The 19,350-nt window shown below is 44.0% G+C and overlaps 1 non-coding gene and 1 pseudogene across 1 annotated transcript; both read right to left on the bottom strand.

The window, feature by feature from the left end:
• Positions 1-6,002: 6,002 nt before the first annotated feature.
• Positions 6,003-6,377, bottom strand: LOC139005433 (transcription initiation factor TFIID subunit 13 pseudogene; annotated as a pseudogene).
• A 7,437-nt stretch (positions 6,378-13,814) lies between these two features.
• On the bottom strand, positions 13,815-13,982 carry LOC139007908 (U1 spliceosomal RNA). The gene has a single exon (XR_011471036.1). It is a non-coding gene; the product is annotated as a U1 spliceosomal RNA (small nuclear RNA).
• Between the last annotated feature and the right edge of the window lie 5,368 nt (positions 13,983-19,350).

Here is a 19,350-nt window from a genome sequence, read left to right as displayed (position 1 = left end):
ACCTTTCAGTCCACAGGCCGACGCTCTATCCACTGAGCCAAACCGGTTTCGGCAAACCACCACATTATTTACTTCCTTTCATTTTTTGAATAAAATGCATACCTTCTGCCTGCAGCTTCCTATTATCTTAACAACCCTGTGGTAGAAATCTTTGCTATGTTTGAAACCATTGATTTCTTAATGGGCTGCAGAGACACTGTACCCGGTTTTTCTCTTAGAGCAGCGATTTTCAACCTTTTTCATCTCGTGGCACACATCAACTAATGACTAAAATTCTATGGCACACTAAAAAATAAGTTTTTGGCCGATCTGACCAAATAAGAAGATATAATTTTGATTCATTCACACCAAATGGTTATTGTTGTGTTGGCTGGTTTTTTTTTGTTGTTGTTGTTTTTTGACAGTCGGCAAAAGAGGTCAGTGCCCCTGACTAAATAGTCAGGTATTGCATATTTTAAAAATTCTTGAGAGCTATAGCCAGTTTGGCTCCGTGGATAGAGCATTGGCCTGTGGACTGGAGGGTCCTGGTTTCGATTCTGGTCAGGGGCAACATGCCCAGTTGCGGGCTCCATCCCCAGTAGGGGACGTGCAGGAGGCAGCTGATCAATGATTCTCTCCCATCACTGATGTTTCTGTCTCTCTCTCTCTGTCTCCCTTCCTCTCTGAAATCAATAAAAATATATTTTTAAAAAATTATTGAGGCATACTGGTGGAAAATCGCTGTTAGAACACTGTTTCATCAACAAGTAAAGTAAGGTTTGCCCTAGCTGGTTTGGCTCAGCAAATAGCGCCAGCCTGTGGACTGAAGCGTCCCAGGTTCTATTCTGGTCAAGGGCACATGCCCGGGGTTGCCAGCTCAATCCCTGGTGGGGGGCATAAAGGGGGCAGCCAATCAATGATTCTCTTTCATTATTGATGTTTCTATCTCTCTCTCCCCTCTCCCTTCCTCTCTAAAATAAAAAAATATACATATTAAAAAACAAACAAGTAAACTAAGGTTTTACTTTACAAATTATATATTAATTTATTTTTAAGTGAAAGAGAGTTTATTGGTGAAGCTGTGAGACAGAGTGGCTACTCCACACAGCCACCTCACCCGAGGATATGTTTTTATAGATTCTAGAGGGGAGGAAGGGAAGAGAGAGAAAAAGAGAGAGAGATACATTAATTAGAGGGAAGCATTTATCAACTGGTTGCCTCCCACTAGGAATAAAAACTGCAACCTAGATATGTGCCCTGACCTGGAATAGAACCTCCAACCTTTTCGTGTACAGATGACACTTCAACCAACTGAGGCATCCCGCAGGGCAAACTACACATACATATAAATGTGTATTTTTAAATATGATTTATTGATTTTAGAGAGAGAGGAAGAGAGAGGGAAAGATAGACACATGGATGAGATAGAAACATCAATCAGCTGCCTCTTACACACCCCCACTGACCAATAAATGAACCTCTTGATGCATAGGTCAATGCTCAACCATTGGGCTACACTGGCCAGGATATATATATATATATATATATATATATATATATATATATATACTAGAGGCCCAGTGCACAAAATTTGTGCACTCGGGGGTGGGGTGGGGAGGGGGGGTCCCCCAGCCACCCAATCCCTAAGTGCAACCCCTGGTCAGGCTCAGAGCAGGGCTGATTGGGGAGTTGGGGCACCGCCCCATCATGCACAGAGCAGGGCGGATCAGGGGGTTGGGGCGCTGCACCCTGTCACACTCAGGGCAGGGCCAATGGGGAGGTTATGGCTCTACCCTGTCACACACAGAGCAAGGCCCGTGGAGGGGGGTTGGGGCGCCACCCTCTATCACCCACAGAGCAGGGTTGATCAGGGGGTTGGGGCGCCGCACCTTGTCACACACAGAACAGGGCCGATCAGGGGGTTGGTGCGCTGCACCCTGTCAAACACAGAGCCGCATGGCAATCAGGGGATTGGGGAGCTCCCCCCTATCAGGCACAGAGCAGGGCTGATCAGGGGGTTGAGGCGCCTTCCCTTGTCATGAACAGAACAGGGCAAATAGGGAGGTTGTGGCCCAGCCCCCTGTCACACACAGAGCCGCAGGGCGATCAGGGGGTTTGGGCTCTGCCCTCTGTCACGCTGATCCCGGTGCCGGGAGGCATATTACCCTTTTACTATATAGGATAGAGGCCTGGTGCATGGGTAGGGGCTGGCTGGTTTGCCCTGAAGGGTGTCCTGGATCAGGGTGGGGGTCCCCACTGGGGTGCCTGGCCAGTCTGGATGAAGGGCTGAGGGCTGTTTTCCTGAAGCGAGTGACTGAAGCTCCCAACCGCTCCTTGTTTTCTTTTTTTTTTTTTTTATTCTGGGCCAGCTTTAGCTCTGAGGCCTCCTGCTGAAAACATTGATACAGTGTTTCGGTCTGGCTGGCTTTCAGTCCAGCTGGTTTCTGGGGTTTTGTTTAGCTTCTTATTTGCAACATAGTACATAGATGCTTAGAGTTGCAGCTGAGAGGCCGGCAAGTTAGGCGAGGGAACGTTGGAGTCCGCAGTCACTGGAGCAAGCAAGCTTCCCTGCTCGCTTCAGTGCATGGCTGCCGGCCGCCATCTTGGCTGACAGTTAATTTGCATATACTCACTGATTAGCCAATGAAAAGGGTAGCGGTCGTACACTAATTACCATGTTTCTCTTTTATTAGTAAATATATATATATATATATATATATATATATATATATATATATATAGGCTTCAGAGAGGAAGGGAGAGGGAGAGAGAGATAGAAACATCAATGATGAGAGAGTGTTATTGATTGGCTGCCTCCTGCACACTCCACACTGGGGATCCAGCCTGCAACTCCAGGATGCGCAATGACCAAGAATCAAACCGTGACTTCCTGGTTCATAGGTTGATGCTCAACTGCTGAGCCACACCGGCCAGACCAGGCTATGTTTTTTTTTTATAATTGATTTTTACAGAGAGGAAGGGAGAGGGATAGAGAGTTAGAAACATCGATGAGAGAAACATCGATCAGCTGCCTCCTGCACACCCCGTACTGGAGTGCATGTGCCCGCAACCAAGGTACACGCCCTTGAATGGAATCGAACCTGGGACCCTTCAGTCCGCAGGCTGACACTCCATCCATTGAGACAAACCAGTCAGGGCTGGGCTATGCTTTTTTAAACTAGAAAATTTAACTGAAAAACGAGAGAAAGTAACTGTTTCTCCATCTCATTTGTTTTCTTTGTTCTTCTGTGGAATTCTACCAAAGCTTCATTCTTTTCCCTCCTCCCAAGACAAAAATCTCAAGCCACCATCCAGGCATGGTCCTTTATCTCTGGCAGACTGTGTCTGCATAGCTGACCTAGGGTCACCTGAAACACAAAACAAAACTTCTCTTCCTTTCCCAGAATCACATTCTAAACTTTTTCACTTTATGTTGATACTATTCTCAGTTCCATCTAGTTTCCAACCTTAAGGATTACCTGACATTTTTTTCTCTCCAGCCCATCATTCATCAGTGACTGCTTCCTTCATTACATCATTTAGTTCATGCTTCTGTTACAATGGCCTTCCAGGTGCCCCAGTTTCACCACACAAATCTCTAAAACACATGACTTTCATTATATTACTCCCTTGTCTAGGAACATCAGTGTCTCTCTGATCAAACACATGTTCCTATTATCAATAACACCCTACCTAATAACCCATTTTTTTATCCTTAATTCTTCCCAATAAGATACCCCCAATCTAATCATCCTGGGCATTTCCATTTACAGCCTAATTCCTTCTCTCATAAAGTTCCTGTCTCTTCACTTTATTTATTTTTTTAATCCTCACCCGAGGACATTTTTCCATTGATTTTTATTTTTTCATATAATATAATCTATATATAAAAAAGACTTGCCCTGACCGGTTTGGCTCAGTGGATAGAGCGTCGGCCTGTGGACTGAAGGGTCCCAGGTTCGATTCCAGTCAAGGGCATGTACCTTGGTTGCGGGCACATCCCCAGTAGGAGATGTGCAGGAGGCAGCTGATCGGTGTTTCTCTATCATCGATGTTTCTAACTCTCTATCCCTCTCCCTTCCTCTCTGTAAAAAATCAATAAAATATATTTAAAAAAAAAAAAAGACTAATATGCTAAGTGTCTATCCGACCAGTTACTATGTTGCATACTGACCACCAGGGGCAGACACTCAATGCAGGAGCTGCCATGACACGCACTGGCCATTTACATAGACATGGCACCATGGACCTGGTGCCCACAAAGCAACACTCGGCTTCCCCCAAGTGGGACACAGGTCCCACCACCAACCCAGAGCAACGGTCCACCAAATCGCAGCCGACACTGCTGAGACCCCATGGTGCAAAATGCTGCCCACAGCCCAGCCCAGCCCAGCCCGGAAATGGTGGCTGTGGGCGCCGGGTAATGACGTCACGTAGTGATGCCCAGCTTCCTCTCCGTAGTGAGTATTGGGGTCCAACCCCAACAGGTCCAGGGGTTCCCAAATGTGTGGATGGAGTCGGCGAAGAAGGAATGACACGGAGACAGGGTTCAATTTTAATTCTTTTTTTAAAAATATATATTTTATTGATTTTTTACAGAGAGGAAGGGAGAGGAACAGAGAGCCAGAAAATCAATGAGAGAGAAACATCGATAAGCTGCCTCCTGCACACCCCCTATTGGGAATGTGCCTGCAACCAAGGTACATGCCCTTGACCGGAATCGAACCTAGGACCCTTCAGTCCGCAGGCCGACGCTCCATCCACTGAGCCAAACCAGTCAGGGCAATTTTAATTCTTTAAGTATTTTGTAAGGTATAGACTCCTAGGTGGGGTTTTCGTCCTCACCAAACTCATTCTCATATGCAACTGGGAAACAGTGTGAGAATTCAAGATCTTCATTAGCTTCAGCTTCTCTTATCGCCCTTTGAAATTTAGACATGGAGCTCATAGGAGCTGGAGGACCTAATTTAGGCTTCCTTTCTCATTTAGGGAGCCTGTTTTGAATGGGAGGGCTTTTCTCCTCTCTACTGACCGGAAAGGACCAAGGGTCATGTTTATGATATTTATTCTCCTTCTGATCAGTAGGCATAGCTAAATTGCTCTTAGATTGAGCTGGAGACAATAATGATGTGTCCTCTCTACGTGGAGTTGAGGCACTATTTAAAGTTTGAGAAAGTCCAACCATTTCTGCCTCTGGTGCCAAGGTGTCACAAATTGAATTCCAGAGGAAAAAGGTATTTGCCGGGACCTTCTCAGGTCCATGGAAGCTGTAATAAGTCATTAATTGCTCTCCTACTTTACTTCAAGTTTCTAAATTAACAGTTCCTTCCTCAGGAAGCCAGGGACATACTTCTTGTATAAAACGTTCTGTCTGACTGGGAGTAACCTTAACTCCTCTGCTAGCAAGCAAAGAATTATTTAGGAAAAAAATAGAGAGCATGCCCTACACCGGCACAAATGCACCGGGTACATAAATACTTCATTGTTTAGAATTCAGCGGTCGCCAAACTTTTGGACTTCACGAACCACCAGTGGTCCACGGACCACCGGTTGGCAACCGCTGGTGTAGACAGTCAAAAGTCAGAAGGGCCGAAACCGGTTTGGCTCAGTGGATAGAGCGTCGGCCTGCGGACTGAAAGGTCCCAGGTTCTATTCCGGTCAAGGGCATGTACCTTGGTTGCAGGCACATCCCCAGTAGGAGATGTGCAGGAGGCAGCTGATCGATGTTTCTCTCTCACCGATGTTTCTAACTCTCTATCTCTCTCCCTTTCTCTCTGTAAAAAATCAAAAAAATATATTTAAAAAAAAAGTCAGAAGGTACTACATGGTTTGCAAGATCCTTTAACTTATGTATGATCATTGAAACCCAATAAGTAATTCAAGTATGGTCGTATAATGGCGGGCAGTTAAAGGCTCCAATATCAATCTTTTTTAAAAAATATATTTTTATTGATTCCAGAGAGGAAGTGAGAGGGAGATAGAAAGACCAGAAGATAAGGAAGCTTCAGTAAGTTCCAAAGTTGTCAAGACCTATAGTTTGCTTCATCAAATGCTTTTCTAGCTCGTTTCAATTCTTCATTCATAGTAAGCAAATCTTTAACCCTCGCAAACTTCCTTGGGTCCTTCCATATCAGAAAGATGATATCTTCAACTTGTACCCGCCCTTGTCTTCCAATTGACATTGCCTTGTGAGTCATTTCAGTGATGAACTCTATAACAAGGTCTTCAAGAATATCCACCAACTCGGTATAAGGATTCTGGTCATCCCCAAACCCATACATCAAACATCGTAATTCTTTAGAAAAAAGTCTCTTTCTTTCACCCTGCCCACCTTCTGCACCTCCTCCAACTTCTTCATTTTCTTCCTCAAAGATGGTGTCCTCTTCCTCATTCGCCATCCCACCAGCCAGCCCTCAGCACCCGGCACTCTTTTACTATTTTCTCAAAGGGGCGCCAGATGTTGGAGTCCAGCCCCAGCAGGTCCAGGGGTCCCCAAAGGTGTGGACGGAGTCAGCAAAGAATGAATGACACGGAGACAGCGTTCAGTTAACACTACGGTGTCGGGTGAATTTCCCGCCAAAATATAAGATGGCGCGGGCAATTATTTAGGTTTCCCGCGCAAAATCAGAGTTAGTTTAAAATGCCTATATCTTTTGAAGTATGGGTTCGATTGAAATGAAATTTTCGGTTTCTTGTGTAAAAAATGAAAATTTATTCAATCACAGACATTTTTTATCTATTCAGTACATAAATAATTCGATATATATAAACTAAATACGAAAAACCCAAAAAATACTTATTACCTAAAAATATACACATATTTTTAAAGTTTAAAATAAAATTTTCATAATAAATCAAAACAAATAGAAATTAATAGTTTTTTAGCGTATGATATTTTTCAAAACACGCCCCTTTATGTAGAGGTATATTGCAAAATTTGCACATGTAGCGTGTCTCACTGCGCAATTTATGAACGGAACATACGCGACACCTTCTCAAAATGTTTTTCTTTTTTCCACTTCCGACAATTGCCTGTAACGTATGCTTTCTCATGTCCATCGATAGCCTGCATGGTGGATCAGATGTAGGTGGTTTAGCCCGCATTCCAGAAGTAGACGGTACTGGTTGAAGGTCTGGAACAATGTCCATGTCCTCTGGAATATCATCCGTCAACCAGTGGATAGCTGTTTGTTTCAAAAACATTTTAAAACCCATTTTTCTTTGCCTCACTGATTTGTAAACTGCATAAGAATTAAATAATGCGCAATTTATCATATACATTGCCAACCTTTTTGTCCATTTGACCGTCCTCCGCAATATCGAATAATATGAAAGGTATTGGTCGGCCCGGTCAACACCATTCATATGTTTATTGTAGTCAATGAGTGCATTCGGTTTGACAATTTTCTTTTTTGATGTTCTGTCAATATTCTGACTTTCTTCCATCTCCGCAGAATGAATCGAAGAAATCAGGTATACAGGCTTTTTTGATTGCCACACTTGTAACAATATATCATTTTTCCTTATAAATTTTGTTTCACCTTTTTTCAAAGAAATTGTTTGAAAATCTTTAGGTATACCTCGATTTTTCCAGATTGTTCCACATATTCTGAATTTGTTTTTCATAAGTGCTTCACAATTTGCGACGCTATTATAATAATTGTCCATATATATATGGTACCACGAATCAGTGTATGGAGACACTACTGTTTGTATCGTTTCCAATAATCGCTTTCCTTCGCCGCAATAAATTTCCATGTCACAGATATATCCTGTATCACTTTCGCACAACAAACGAACCAATATTCCATATTTAACCATCTTGCCAGCATTATATACCCTAAAGAATAATCTTCCCCTCCAAGGTACGATCCCTTCATCTAGTGATAATTGCTGATGAGGTTTGTAAATATTTATAAATTTAGGCACAAAATAATCTAGTACTGGTCTCACTTTGCAAAGTCTATCTGATTCATTTACGATATCCGCATTATTATTGAAGTGCCAAGCTTTCCATATCTGTCGGAACCTGTCTCTCGTCATCGTTTTACCAAAATATGGCGTCTCCGTCCATGGCTCCGTGGTCCAATAGTCATCTCTTCTATCTTTGCGCACCTGTCCCATGAGAACAATTAACCCTAAAAACTTCTTCATCTCTTGAGGGGTTATATCTTTCCACTTTAGGCTTTCTTTTGAAAGTTTGAAATTATTCCTATTTTGATTATAATACCTGTTTGACTCCTCTACAAGAAATTCAAAAAAATCATCTCCGATAAATAATTTCACGGCATCTTCTATATTATTTATAACAGCATCTGTGTTTAATCCTTGATGCCCTAAAAAATCTTCTAAGACCGGTGGATTATCAACATGCGACCATTCTTCTCTCCCACCTTCTATATCTGACTCTGAGTCAGAGGCTGGAGCTCGAAATTCTTCGTTGCCTCAATGTCCTGGGACGCACCATTACTTCATCATCACTAGAATCTTCATCACTTGTACTCGCATTTTCAAGATTGCTATCACAAGAATAATTGGACAACTTGTCTGCACAAAACTCATCATCACTATAGTCTGAATGCTGCGACATTCTAGGTTAATCAGCAGCCTAACCAGGTTCTCTAGCCAGGATCTCCAGCCCAAGATCTGTGTTTTATTGCCTTGTTACATCTGTATTTATACCAGTTGATTTTAATCCTGTCAATTTCCATTCCAAAGGTTAGGGCGTTTCTTATCTCCATTCCAGGGAGTAAAGATTATGTAGCTTAAGGGTGATTGTTCGTAGTTAAAGGGATTAACTACCCACCTGGCATTTAGTTAAGGCATTTTATTCCCTCCCTAACTTCAGGGGAAAATCCCTACCTGGGGAAACAACCTTTCTCGGAGAGGTGACCTTGGTTAAAGCACATAGCACCAAGGTGAGAAAACATATTACGAACAGTATGCCATATACGCCAGGTCCCTTGAAACATATGCTGTGCAGATGTTTCTTCCCTGCTGCAACTGTGTCAAACAGCAAGGATGGACCGGCTTCCAGCAAAATCCCCGTTTTATTTTTTAAATGATAGCACATGTAAATCAGCAGCCACCTCTTGGATTGGGTTGTTTAAGACTCGGAAGAAGACTGACAAGCAATGATAGTGAGCATAGCTATAAACATAGTGGATGGAGTGCTCAAGGAGCCTTGTTTCTGTAGAAGGTTGCTGGCCTCTTCAGTCAAGGGATTTCAGCTGTCCTCAAGTCGGGGGGTTGGTTGTCCTTGTTGATCTGGCTAGTGGGTGGTGTCATTGGCAATGGGCTTCCCGAAGCGTCAGCGAGTTGAAGGGCTGCATCCAAGGGTCCATCAGGGCCACGCTTAATGGTGGTGTCGGTGTCCAGGGAGGAGCCAGCTGTGCCCTCTGGATCGGCCGATATGGATGATACTGGGGAGGAGGAGGATGACGCGGAGATGGAGGGTAGTAGAGAGAAAAAGAAGAAAAAGCAAAAGAACTACAAGGCATGGAAGAGTTTAGAAAAAAGAGGGTGAAGAAAGGGAAGAAGGCAGCATCCTGACACAGCCCTTTCCTTCATCTGCCCCTTTCCCTGTGGTCCAAGGTAGAAATGGGAAACAAGTCCTGTTGCAGTGAGAGGGCAGCTGCTGTCAGCCAGTCTCTGTCTTTACCTGGGTCCCGATCTGAGCTGGGTGTGGGAAGTGAAGCAGCTATGGGGGCAGGAGACCTCCCTCAGAAGGGGTGAGGGTTCAGGACTCTGCAAAGTTGGGGGGGTGAAGGTCTGTGCCCCACCTCTTGTTGACCCCCAAATTGTCTCCTGATGGCCCCTTTGTGACTGTGCCTGTCTTAGATTGTTCCTTCCCTGAGGAATCTTATCCGTCTTTGGCTAACCAGCCATCCTCCGGGGCCAAGCAGGGTAATGTGAGGTGTGCGAATGAGGGAGGGGCAGTGGCCCCCTGCAAGAGGTTCAGTTCTGTCTCCTTGGTAGCCTATGCCCCTGTGGCCTTCACACCCAGCACCTGCCTTGGGCTCCCCTCGCCTGCTGGCGAGGCCCTGGCTCTGGTCACATCTCTTGGGGAACCCAGGTTTCTTCTCCAGGGAGGGCCCAGCTCACACCATTGGCCGAGAGACAGATCCATGGCACCAGCCGCAAGGAGGCCTCAACATCAGCGTGAACAGAAAGCCCAGGCAACAGCTGTGGGCAAATGGACTGTGAGAAGAGGGTCCCTCTTGACACAAGGGCAAGAGGGGCCAATACAGGACAAAGGAGGAACGGCCTGTCAGCATGTAGTCCCGGGACAGGGCTTTCTCAGCCAGGATGTCAGGCTCTTGGCACAAGACAACTCCACGTATGGGGCATATACCAGAAACCCCCCCTCGACACGGCAGAAAAGGGAGGTGCATTTCCTGGAACAGTAGGGTAGGGAGATTCTAGAAAAGGCTGTGTTCATGGGGGAAGGAGAAAGGCCAAAGAACCAGCAAACAACATCTCTTGCAGACGGGCACTGGTCAGGTGTGCTAGGGTGAGGCGGAGACGGAGGGTGGTGAGACGTAAGGTCGGACTAGATGGTCTGGAATCCACACAGGTGAGTCTGCGTCCTGTGGAAATATACAAGCATATCCTATCCCCCAGGTTAAAAGTACATCAAGTCCCTTCCAGGCTCCTGTAAGCAAGTCTCTCCATTTGACGAGGGCTTTAGGTTTAGTTATATCAGGGTTCCAATGTCTGTACATCGGGGAATTTCCCTCAGAATCTACATTTAGTATATTAATTACAAATAGAGTATGTTGTAGAACATGATGAGGAGAGGAATAGTTAAACTCATTTTCTTGTAGTTTTTGGTAACAGGAGTAAATCAAACACCGCTGGGGCTATATAATAGAACTCCCATTTGAGACAAGATATCTCTTCCCCATAATGTAAAGGGGATAGTCATAATTACATAGGGACAGAATGTTCCTGAATGTTGATCTTCATCAGCCCAAGTTAAAATCTGAGAACTCTTTTTTACATTAGATGCCTTGCCTAGTCCTACTAGGGAAGTGGAGGTGGTGTGCGTGGGCCAGGAAGAGGGCATAGCGAGGTTCTTTTTTTATTCTCCTGTTACATCTGTATTTATACCAGTTGATTTTAATTCTATCCATTCTATTCCAAAGGTTAGGGCATTTGTTATCTCCATTCCAAGGTCACTACTCTATTGTTCTGTTAAGCTCCAAGGAAGTAACTGAAGGAGATTATCCTAAGTAAAGATTATGCAGCTTAAGCGTGATTGTTCGTAGTTAAAGTGATTAACTACCTGCCTGGCACTTAGTTAAGGGCTTTTACTGATTCCCTTCCTTAGTCCTGTTAATCCCTAACTCCAGGGAAAAATCCCCACCTGGGGAAACAACCTTTCCCAAAGAGGTGACCTTGGTTAAAACACATAGCGCTAAGAAGGGGAGCAAACATATTAAGAACAGTATGCCGTATATGCCAGGTCCCTTGAAACATATGCTGTGCAGATGTTTCTTCCCTGCAGGGACTGTGTCAAGCAGCAAGGATGGACTGGCTTCTGGCAAATTCCCCCTTTTCTATTTATTTTATTTTATTTTTTTTCTCTCTGGTTTATTTTAACCTGTCAACTCAATACTGTTATTTGTTAAGAACTGAGGTGCCACTGGGCTGCCGGGTCACTGTCTCCATGCCTGGACCAGAGTTAAAGTTCATCTGTAAACATTGGCCACACTAACCCCTGCCTGCCCCTCCCCCTTTTTTATTTTTTAACCATTTGAGTCCCAAGCAGCGCGATTGCGCTGCTGAGATTTTATGTCGAGAAAACCCAGCACATTTCGAACATTGTGGACAGCTGACGGTGCGTTATTGATTGTCGAAGTCGCACGCTCAGATTTACTGACACAAGTACATCACACAGCTCCTTTTAATTAATATCCGTTTGAGTCCCAAGCAGCGCGATCGCGCTGCTTGGTATTTCTCGACATAAAATAAAACAAGCGCTATCACGCTGTTTGGGTCTTTTCGTACTCATTTAGAGAAAGCGCGGTTGCGCTGTTTGGGATTCTTCGACAGTGTTTTTTCAATACCCCCTGGGACTCAAACGGTTAAATGATAGCTCATGTAAATCAGCGACCACCTCTTGGATTGGGTTAAGACCTGTTTGTGACTTTGCCAACAGGTGAGACCGAGGCTTAACCCTATATCAGCTCCCCACAGTGACGACTAGCCTCCTTGCAGTTTCTTCAGCCCAGGAACACAACTTGCTTTATAGCCACGTGCAAACATTTCACACTTTAACCAAATGTCTGTGAAGCGTTTTCCCCTGCCTCATCTCATTTGATCCTCACAGAAGTCCTGGAGTAGGTAGATAGGACACTATTTTCTTTTCATTAGCCGGAAAATGGAGATTTAGAAACTTGACCCAACTGAAAAGAAGTAAGAATTGGTGGACCTTGAAAATGACTTCAGGTTTTCTCACTGTACAGGATATAGTCAAACACGGCTGCAGTTAAATATTTTACCCTTTGTTCTCCCTGTGTGATCTATAATAATAATCTGCTCCATGTTGATATTTACTGCTGTGTTGCTGACAATTAACTGAAAGAGAAGTTGGGGTGCTTCACTGGGCTGGAAAAAGTTTAGCTAAATCAGAAAGCAGGTCTAATTAAGCAAGTTTATTCTATATCTATAAAAGGCTAAGTTGACTCGTGCATGCACCATACATATAAAGCTCTCGCTGGCGCCAATCACATGCGTGTGTTTTGATTTGTCATTGTAGATTGTGAAATTAGTTGACACTTCCATTATAGAGAAAGGGCAAATAGCGATATTAAAATATTTCTTCTAATTAATTTTATTTCAATGTGCACAAATCTGTGCATTGGGCCACTAGTGTGTGTATATAGTAGTTGTTGATTGAGGAAGGGAGAGGGAGAGAGATAGAAACATCAATGACGAGAGAGAATCATTGATCAGCTGCCCCCTGCACATGCCCTATCGGGGATCGGCCCACAACCTTGGCATGTGCCCTTGACCAGAATTGAACCTGGGACCCTTCAGTCCCCAAGCAGACACTCTATCCACTGAGCCAAACCAGTTAGGGCTTTCCATTGATTTTTAGAGAGAGTGGAAGGAAGGTTGAGAGACAGAGAGAAACATTGATGTGAGACACATCAACTGGTTGCCTCCAGCACACACTCTAACTGGGCCAGTGATCAAGACTGCAACCAAGGTAAGTGCTCTTGACTGGAATCTAACCGGGACCGTTCAGTCCAAGAGCCTACACTCTATCCACTGATCCAAACCAGCTATGACCTGTCTCTTCACTTCATAACTAATGACTGGCTAATGCCATCCTATACTGATTTTTTAAAAAAATTGAATATATTTTTATTGATTTCAGAGAGGAAGAGGGAGGGAGAGATAGAAACATCAATGATGAGAGAGAATCATTGATTAGCTGCCTCCTGCAGGCCCCCTACTGGGGATTGAGCCCATAGCCTGGGCACGTGCCCTTGACTGGAATTGAATCTGGACCCTTCAGTTCGCAGACCAACGCTCTGTATCCACTGAGCCAAACCAGCTAGGGATTACAATGTTTTTTATTGATTTGAGAGAGAGAGAGATAGAAATATCATTAACATCATTGAGAGAAATATCAACATTGATTGGCATGCTGTCTGCTGGGGATCGAGCCTGCAACCCCAGCATATGCCCTGATCGGGAATTGAACCGTGACCTCCTGGTTCATGGGTCAACACTCAACCACTGAGCCACACTGGCTGGGTATACTGAATTTTTTCAGCTACAAATTCTTAGATATTAATAAAAGTTTCTTTTTTTTTTTGGCCAGGGGAAGAATATGAATGCAGTCCTCCACTACCACAAATTATGCAGCCGAGTTTCCCACATTTGGGGGAATCACAGGGTCAGCACGTCCACAGTACAATGGCCGAGACTCGCCCGGGAAAACCATCTCCGTGATCACGAAGATGATATCTCCCCTGCCAGGTAAGTATCAGTTGATTTTATGTGACTAGAAAGCTAATGTGTGGGGATCTGACACACAACAGTTTAATATTATACCCTTCCAAGTTGTGGACTTGTTCCAAATGTTAAGAGGCTTGGATCTCTGCAGTTTGTCCAGTCAAGCAAGTCATTAGAGGACTTGAGCTGAAATTACCTCAACCGACACTTGTTTTGGGAATGCTGCCATTATACAAAATATTTGTGGAACTCCTTCACAGAAACGTAGCGAGTTTATGAGCCACATTTAAATGATTCACTACTTCAAAATTACTTTTTTGTTGTTGTTAATCCTCACCCGAGGATATTTTTCCATTGATTTTTAGGGAGAGTTAGAAGAGAAAGACAAAGAGAAACATCAATGTGAGAGAAATTCATCGATTGGTTACCTCCTGCACAAGCCCGGACCAGGGCCTGGCCCCAGGAGGAGCCTGCAATCCAACCTAGGTGCGTGCCTTGACCGGAATCAAACCCAGAACCCTTGATCTATCCACTGGGCAAACCAGTTAGAGCAGAATTAATTTTTTAAAAAAGCTGACCCATTAGCCAACTTTATCATTTATCTGTTTTCCAGATTTTGTTCTAGATTACTTCTGGAAATACCCAGAGGCCCCATTCTTAGCTTTCTTGTTCTCTCCTTTAACGTTTGCATTAATTCTTAGAATTTCTTGATTGCCTCTGGGCAGATAACGCCCAACTCCACAACCTTAACCCTGACTTCTTACTCCTAAGCTCCAGACCCACATTTTCATTCCCACACGTCTACGTAGCAGCACTTCGAATTCCGTGTTCCCCAAATGCGCTGGTTACTTCAGCCCTGAGACCTGCTCATCCTTTCCTCCCTATTCAGATTAACAGCACTGTCTTCTCATTTACACAGACTAGAAACCCGTCTTGTCTTTATGACTCATCTTTGGTTAAGTGGCCCTGGTTAAGTGCAGTGATTAGGAGCACAGACTCTGAAAGGACTTTTTGGGTTCAAACCCGGTTCTAATTGCTGTGTGAAGTTTGTCCTTTGTTTCAGTTTCCCCACATAAAAAATGGAGATGATAACAGTGCCTTTTATAAAGTTCAGATGACGAGATGTTTAATATTTACTGCCTGACTCACAGTAAATGCCATTCCTCACAGCCAGTGTGTGACCCTTTTCAGAACTCGGCTCCAACGATTCCTCTGAGAAGCCTTCCCTCCTGCATCCCATCGGGTGGGTGGTTGACCCCTTTCTTCCTCATTGTCCCATTGAGTCCTTAGCTACCAGCAATATATTATCCTGTATAAATACACAAGATCATTGTTTGGTCCAGTGCATCTACCAAGCTGAAACTGCCTTTAAAGCAGGGGTGGGGGACGTCCGGCCTCAGGGCCATATAAAGCCCACGAAATCATTTGGTCTGGCTCTGCCGAAGCATTAGGGGTGAGTTAACTAAATGTTTGATCAAATATAGCAGGCTAATTTTAAAAAAAAAATATTTTATTGATTTTTTACAGAGAGGAAGGGAGAGGGAGAGAGAGTTAGAAACATCTATGAGAAACATCGATCAGCTGCCTCCTGTACACTCCCTACTGGGGATGTGCCCGTAACCAAGGTACATGCCCTTGACCAGAATCGAACCTGGGACCCTTGAGTCCCCAGGCCAATGCTCTATCCACTGAGCCAAACCGGTTAGGGCCAAATTGATAATTTGTTATGAATGATACTATAAATATCCAAATGCCCTTGGCAGAAAAAAGGTTCCCCACCCCTGCTTTAAAGACTTGTTTCTCAATTATTTGTGTATCTCAAATGCCTAGCACCATGCCTGGCACATGACAAGTATGCTATAAATGTTGGCTGAGTGAATCTAGTCAGTTACTAACCACTGTCAATTTTTCTCCCTGGATGTCTCGTATCCTCTTTCCTGCTTTTTCAAGCTCTAAACCTCTCACATAAATTACTGCAAAGCTTATTAGTATCATCAAAAATTTTTGCTGTCTCCCCATTGCCACTAAAATCCTGAGTTGGAAGTCACTCTTCTCAAAAACTTACTGTAAGATTAAAGTCCAAATACTCTGCTGCCATGTATTCAAGGCCTTCCAAGGATTAGCCCTAAATTATTTCTAGCCTTATTTCCTTCAAAAAATTCTATGCTCCAGATTACGCTAGTCTTTTCTTTCTTCAACATATCCTTCATCTCCACTTGTGTTTTTTTGTTAAATATGTTTTTATTGATTTCAGAGAAGAGAGAGAAGAAACGTCAATGATGAGAACTATTGATCGGCTTCCTCCTGCAAGCCCCACACTGGGGATCAAGATTGCAACCTAGGCATGTGCCCTGCCTGGAAATTGAACCATGACCTCCTGGTTCATAGGTGGACACTCAACCACTGAGCCATGCTGGCCGGGCTCCACTTGTTTTTATCCATGCTGTGATTTCAGCCTAAAACAGAGTTTGCAAACTGGTAGACCCTAAATGTTTTATTTTTTGGCCCACACGCATTTTTAAAAAGAAATTGAACCAATGTTTAAGTTGTGAGATTTAGCATAAACATTAGGAAGAGCAAAGTTCTTGAAATATAAGATTTGGCAATACTGGGCCCCTTTGCTTGTTAGCAACCAACCAACCAGAGCTGCACTGCCAGCTGCCCCATTCTCTCAGGGCACCGATTTGTCACCAACCAGCTTTAAAAGATCTCCCTGCAAATACACAAGATCAGGCTAGTGGCAGGACAACTGGTGCTGGAAGCCGGTCCATCCTTGCTGCTTGACACAGTCGCTGCAGGAAAGAAACATCTGCACAGCATATGTTTCAAGGGACCTGGCATATATAGCATATTGTTCTTAATATGTTTGCTCTCCTTAGTGCCATGTGTTTTAACCAAGGTCACCTCTCTGAGAAAGGTTGTTTCCCCAGGTGGGGATTTTTCCCTGAGGTTAGGGAGTGGATACAACCCCTTAATTAAGTGCCAGGCGGGTAGTTAAGCTACATAATCTTTACTCCCTGGAATGGAGATAAGAAACGCCCTAACCTTTGTAATAGAAATTGACAGGATTAAAATCGGCTGGTATAAATACAGATGTAACAAGACAATAAACGCCAGATCCTAACCAGAACCTAGCCAGAGAACATGGCAAAAGATCCTGGACAGAACCTGGCTACAGAACTTCACTGGAGAACCTAGACAGAACATGGCAAAAGAACCTGGATAGAACCTGGCTAAAGAACCTGGTGACTGAACCTGGCTGGAGAACCTGGCTGGAGAACCTAGCGAGAGAACATGGAGACCAGAACTTCGCTGGAGATCCTGACCAGAACTCGGCTGGAGTTCCTGGCTTGAGATCCTGGAGGGAGAACCTTGCTATGCTGATCAACTGAACGCTGACCCCGTACCATTCCTTCTTCGCTGACTCCATCCACACCTTTGGGGACCCCTGGACCTGCTGGGGTTGGACCCCAGCAAACTGGGTCTGTCTCCTGATGTTACACAACATAAATAACATCTTTCCTGTGATGTCTTCTACCCCCAGACTGTTTAACTTGAATCTCTCAGACTCTAGATCTAATTCTGCTTAGCAAAAATATCAGCTAGACTCACAACGGTTCTCAATCTGTGGGTCGAGACCCCTTTGGCAGTCGAACAACCCTTTCACAGGGGTCGCTTAAGACCATCCTGCATATCAGATATTTATATTACGATTCATAACAGTAGCAACATTACAGTTATGAAGTAGCAACGAAAATAATTTTGTGGTTGGGGCACAACATGAGGAACTGTATTTAAAGAGCCAGAAGGTTGAGAACCACTGAGCTAGAGGAACAAGTTGAAGGACACTGTGAAAAAAGTCTGTCAAATACAAAAGATCATTCTCGAGGACAACTGGCCCCACCTCTTTAATAAGTTCGTGTTACCAAAAAAAGTGTTGGCCCTGGCTGGTGGTTCAGTGGTTAGAGAGAGCATCAGCCTGCACACTGAACGGTCTCAGTTCGATTCCCAGTCAAGTGTATGTACCTGGGCCTGGGTTGCAGGTTCTCGCCACACCTGGTGGGTCGCAGTGTGTGGGATGGGAGGCAACCAATCAATGTATCCCTCTAACATCCATGTTTTTATCTCTTCCCCCTCATCCCTCCTTCCAACTCTCCCTGAAAAGCAATGGAAAAAATATCCTCAGGTGAGGATTAACAAACAACAAAAATGTTCCAAGAATCCAGATTAGGAGAGAAAAAGAGTCAAGACACATAACGTGGTGTAATGCATAGTTCTTGGCTAGGATTCCAGATTGGATAAAAATTCTCTAAAACTTCTTGGGACAGTTGGGAAAATGTGAATATAGATTTGTATTAGGTCAAGGACATATTAACTTTAAGCGGTTATTTTGGCAATGTATAAAATGTTGATTTTTAAAATCTATGTACTGAAGTAAAAAATTAAAACAACCAACTTGCTTTTCCACTCATACTTTTTACCTTACAAGTTTAGAATGGGCCCTGGCTGGGGAGGCTTGGTGTTCTCCCGTGCACCAGGAGGTTGCTGGTTCTATTCCTGGATAACAGCACACTCCATAGCGGTGTACAGGAGGCGGCTGATTGGTATTTCTCGCATGGATGTTCCTCTCCCTCTCCCTCCCTCTCTCAAAATCAAGAAACTACTCTTTAAAGAAAAGTTTAGAATGGGTTGGTAAATTCGTAAAAGACCAGAAAACAAATAGTTGAGGCTTTGTGGGCCATAGTTTTGTGCAACTCAACTCTACTGTTGTGATCTAAAACAGCCATAGACAACATGTAAACAAACAGGCATGGCTGTGTTCCAATTTTTTAAAAATATTTTTTTATTGATTTCAGAGAAGCAGCAAGGGGGAAGAGAGAGACACAGAAACATCAATGATGAGAGAGAATCATCGATCGGCTGACTTCTGTATGCTCCACACTGGGGATCGAGCCCACAACCTGCGGAAGTGCCCTGACCGCGAATGGAACCATGACCTCCTGGTTCATAGGTCAATGCTCAACCACTGAGCAACACTGGCTGGGACCAATACAATTTTTTTAGAAAAACAGACAGCAGGATGTAAGTTTGCCAAACTCTGACCCAGGAACAAATACCACTTCTCCTGAAAAAGTCTTTCCTGGTGCCCGTCACAGTCAGTGGCTTTATCTTCCTTCCCTCTGCTTTCATATTGCTTGTGAAGCCACTTCTGGTTATTTATTATATCTTATTATATAATCATCTCCTCTAGGGAGTAAGTCTAGAAGGTAGATGCCATTTTGCTACATGAACTCCCCCATACCTACCCCAGTGAGTTCTTTGCAGAATCGTCTGAATATTGTTTCCCAAAACCAAATCTACCCTAAAAGGAAGGTTTGGGACCATTCATGATACTGAAAA

The sequence above is a fragment of the Myotis yumanensis genome, unplaced genomic scaffold, assembly GCF_028538775.1.
Source record: "Myotis yumanensis isolate MYYU_CA2020_CCGP unplaced genomic scaffold, mMyoYum1.0.hap1 SCAF_3, whole genome shotgun sequence".
NCBI lineage: Eukaryota > Metazoa > Chordata > Mammalia > Chiroptera > Vespertilionidae > Myotis > Myotis yumanensis.
The sequence above is the reverse complement of the archived record's forward strand: the minus strand, read 5'-3'. Positions and strand labels throughout refer to the sequence as shown.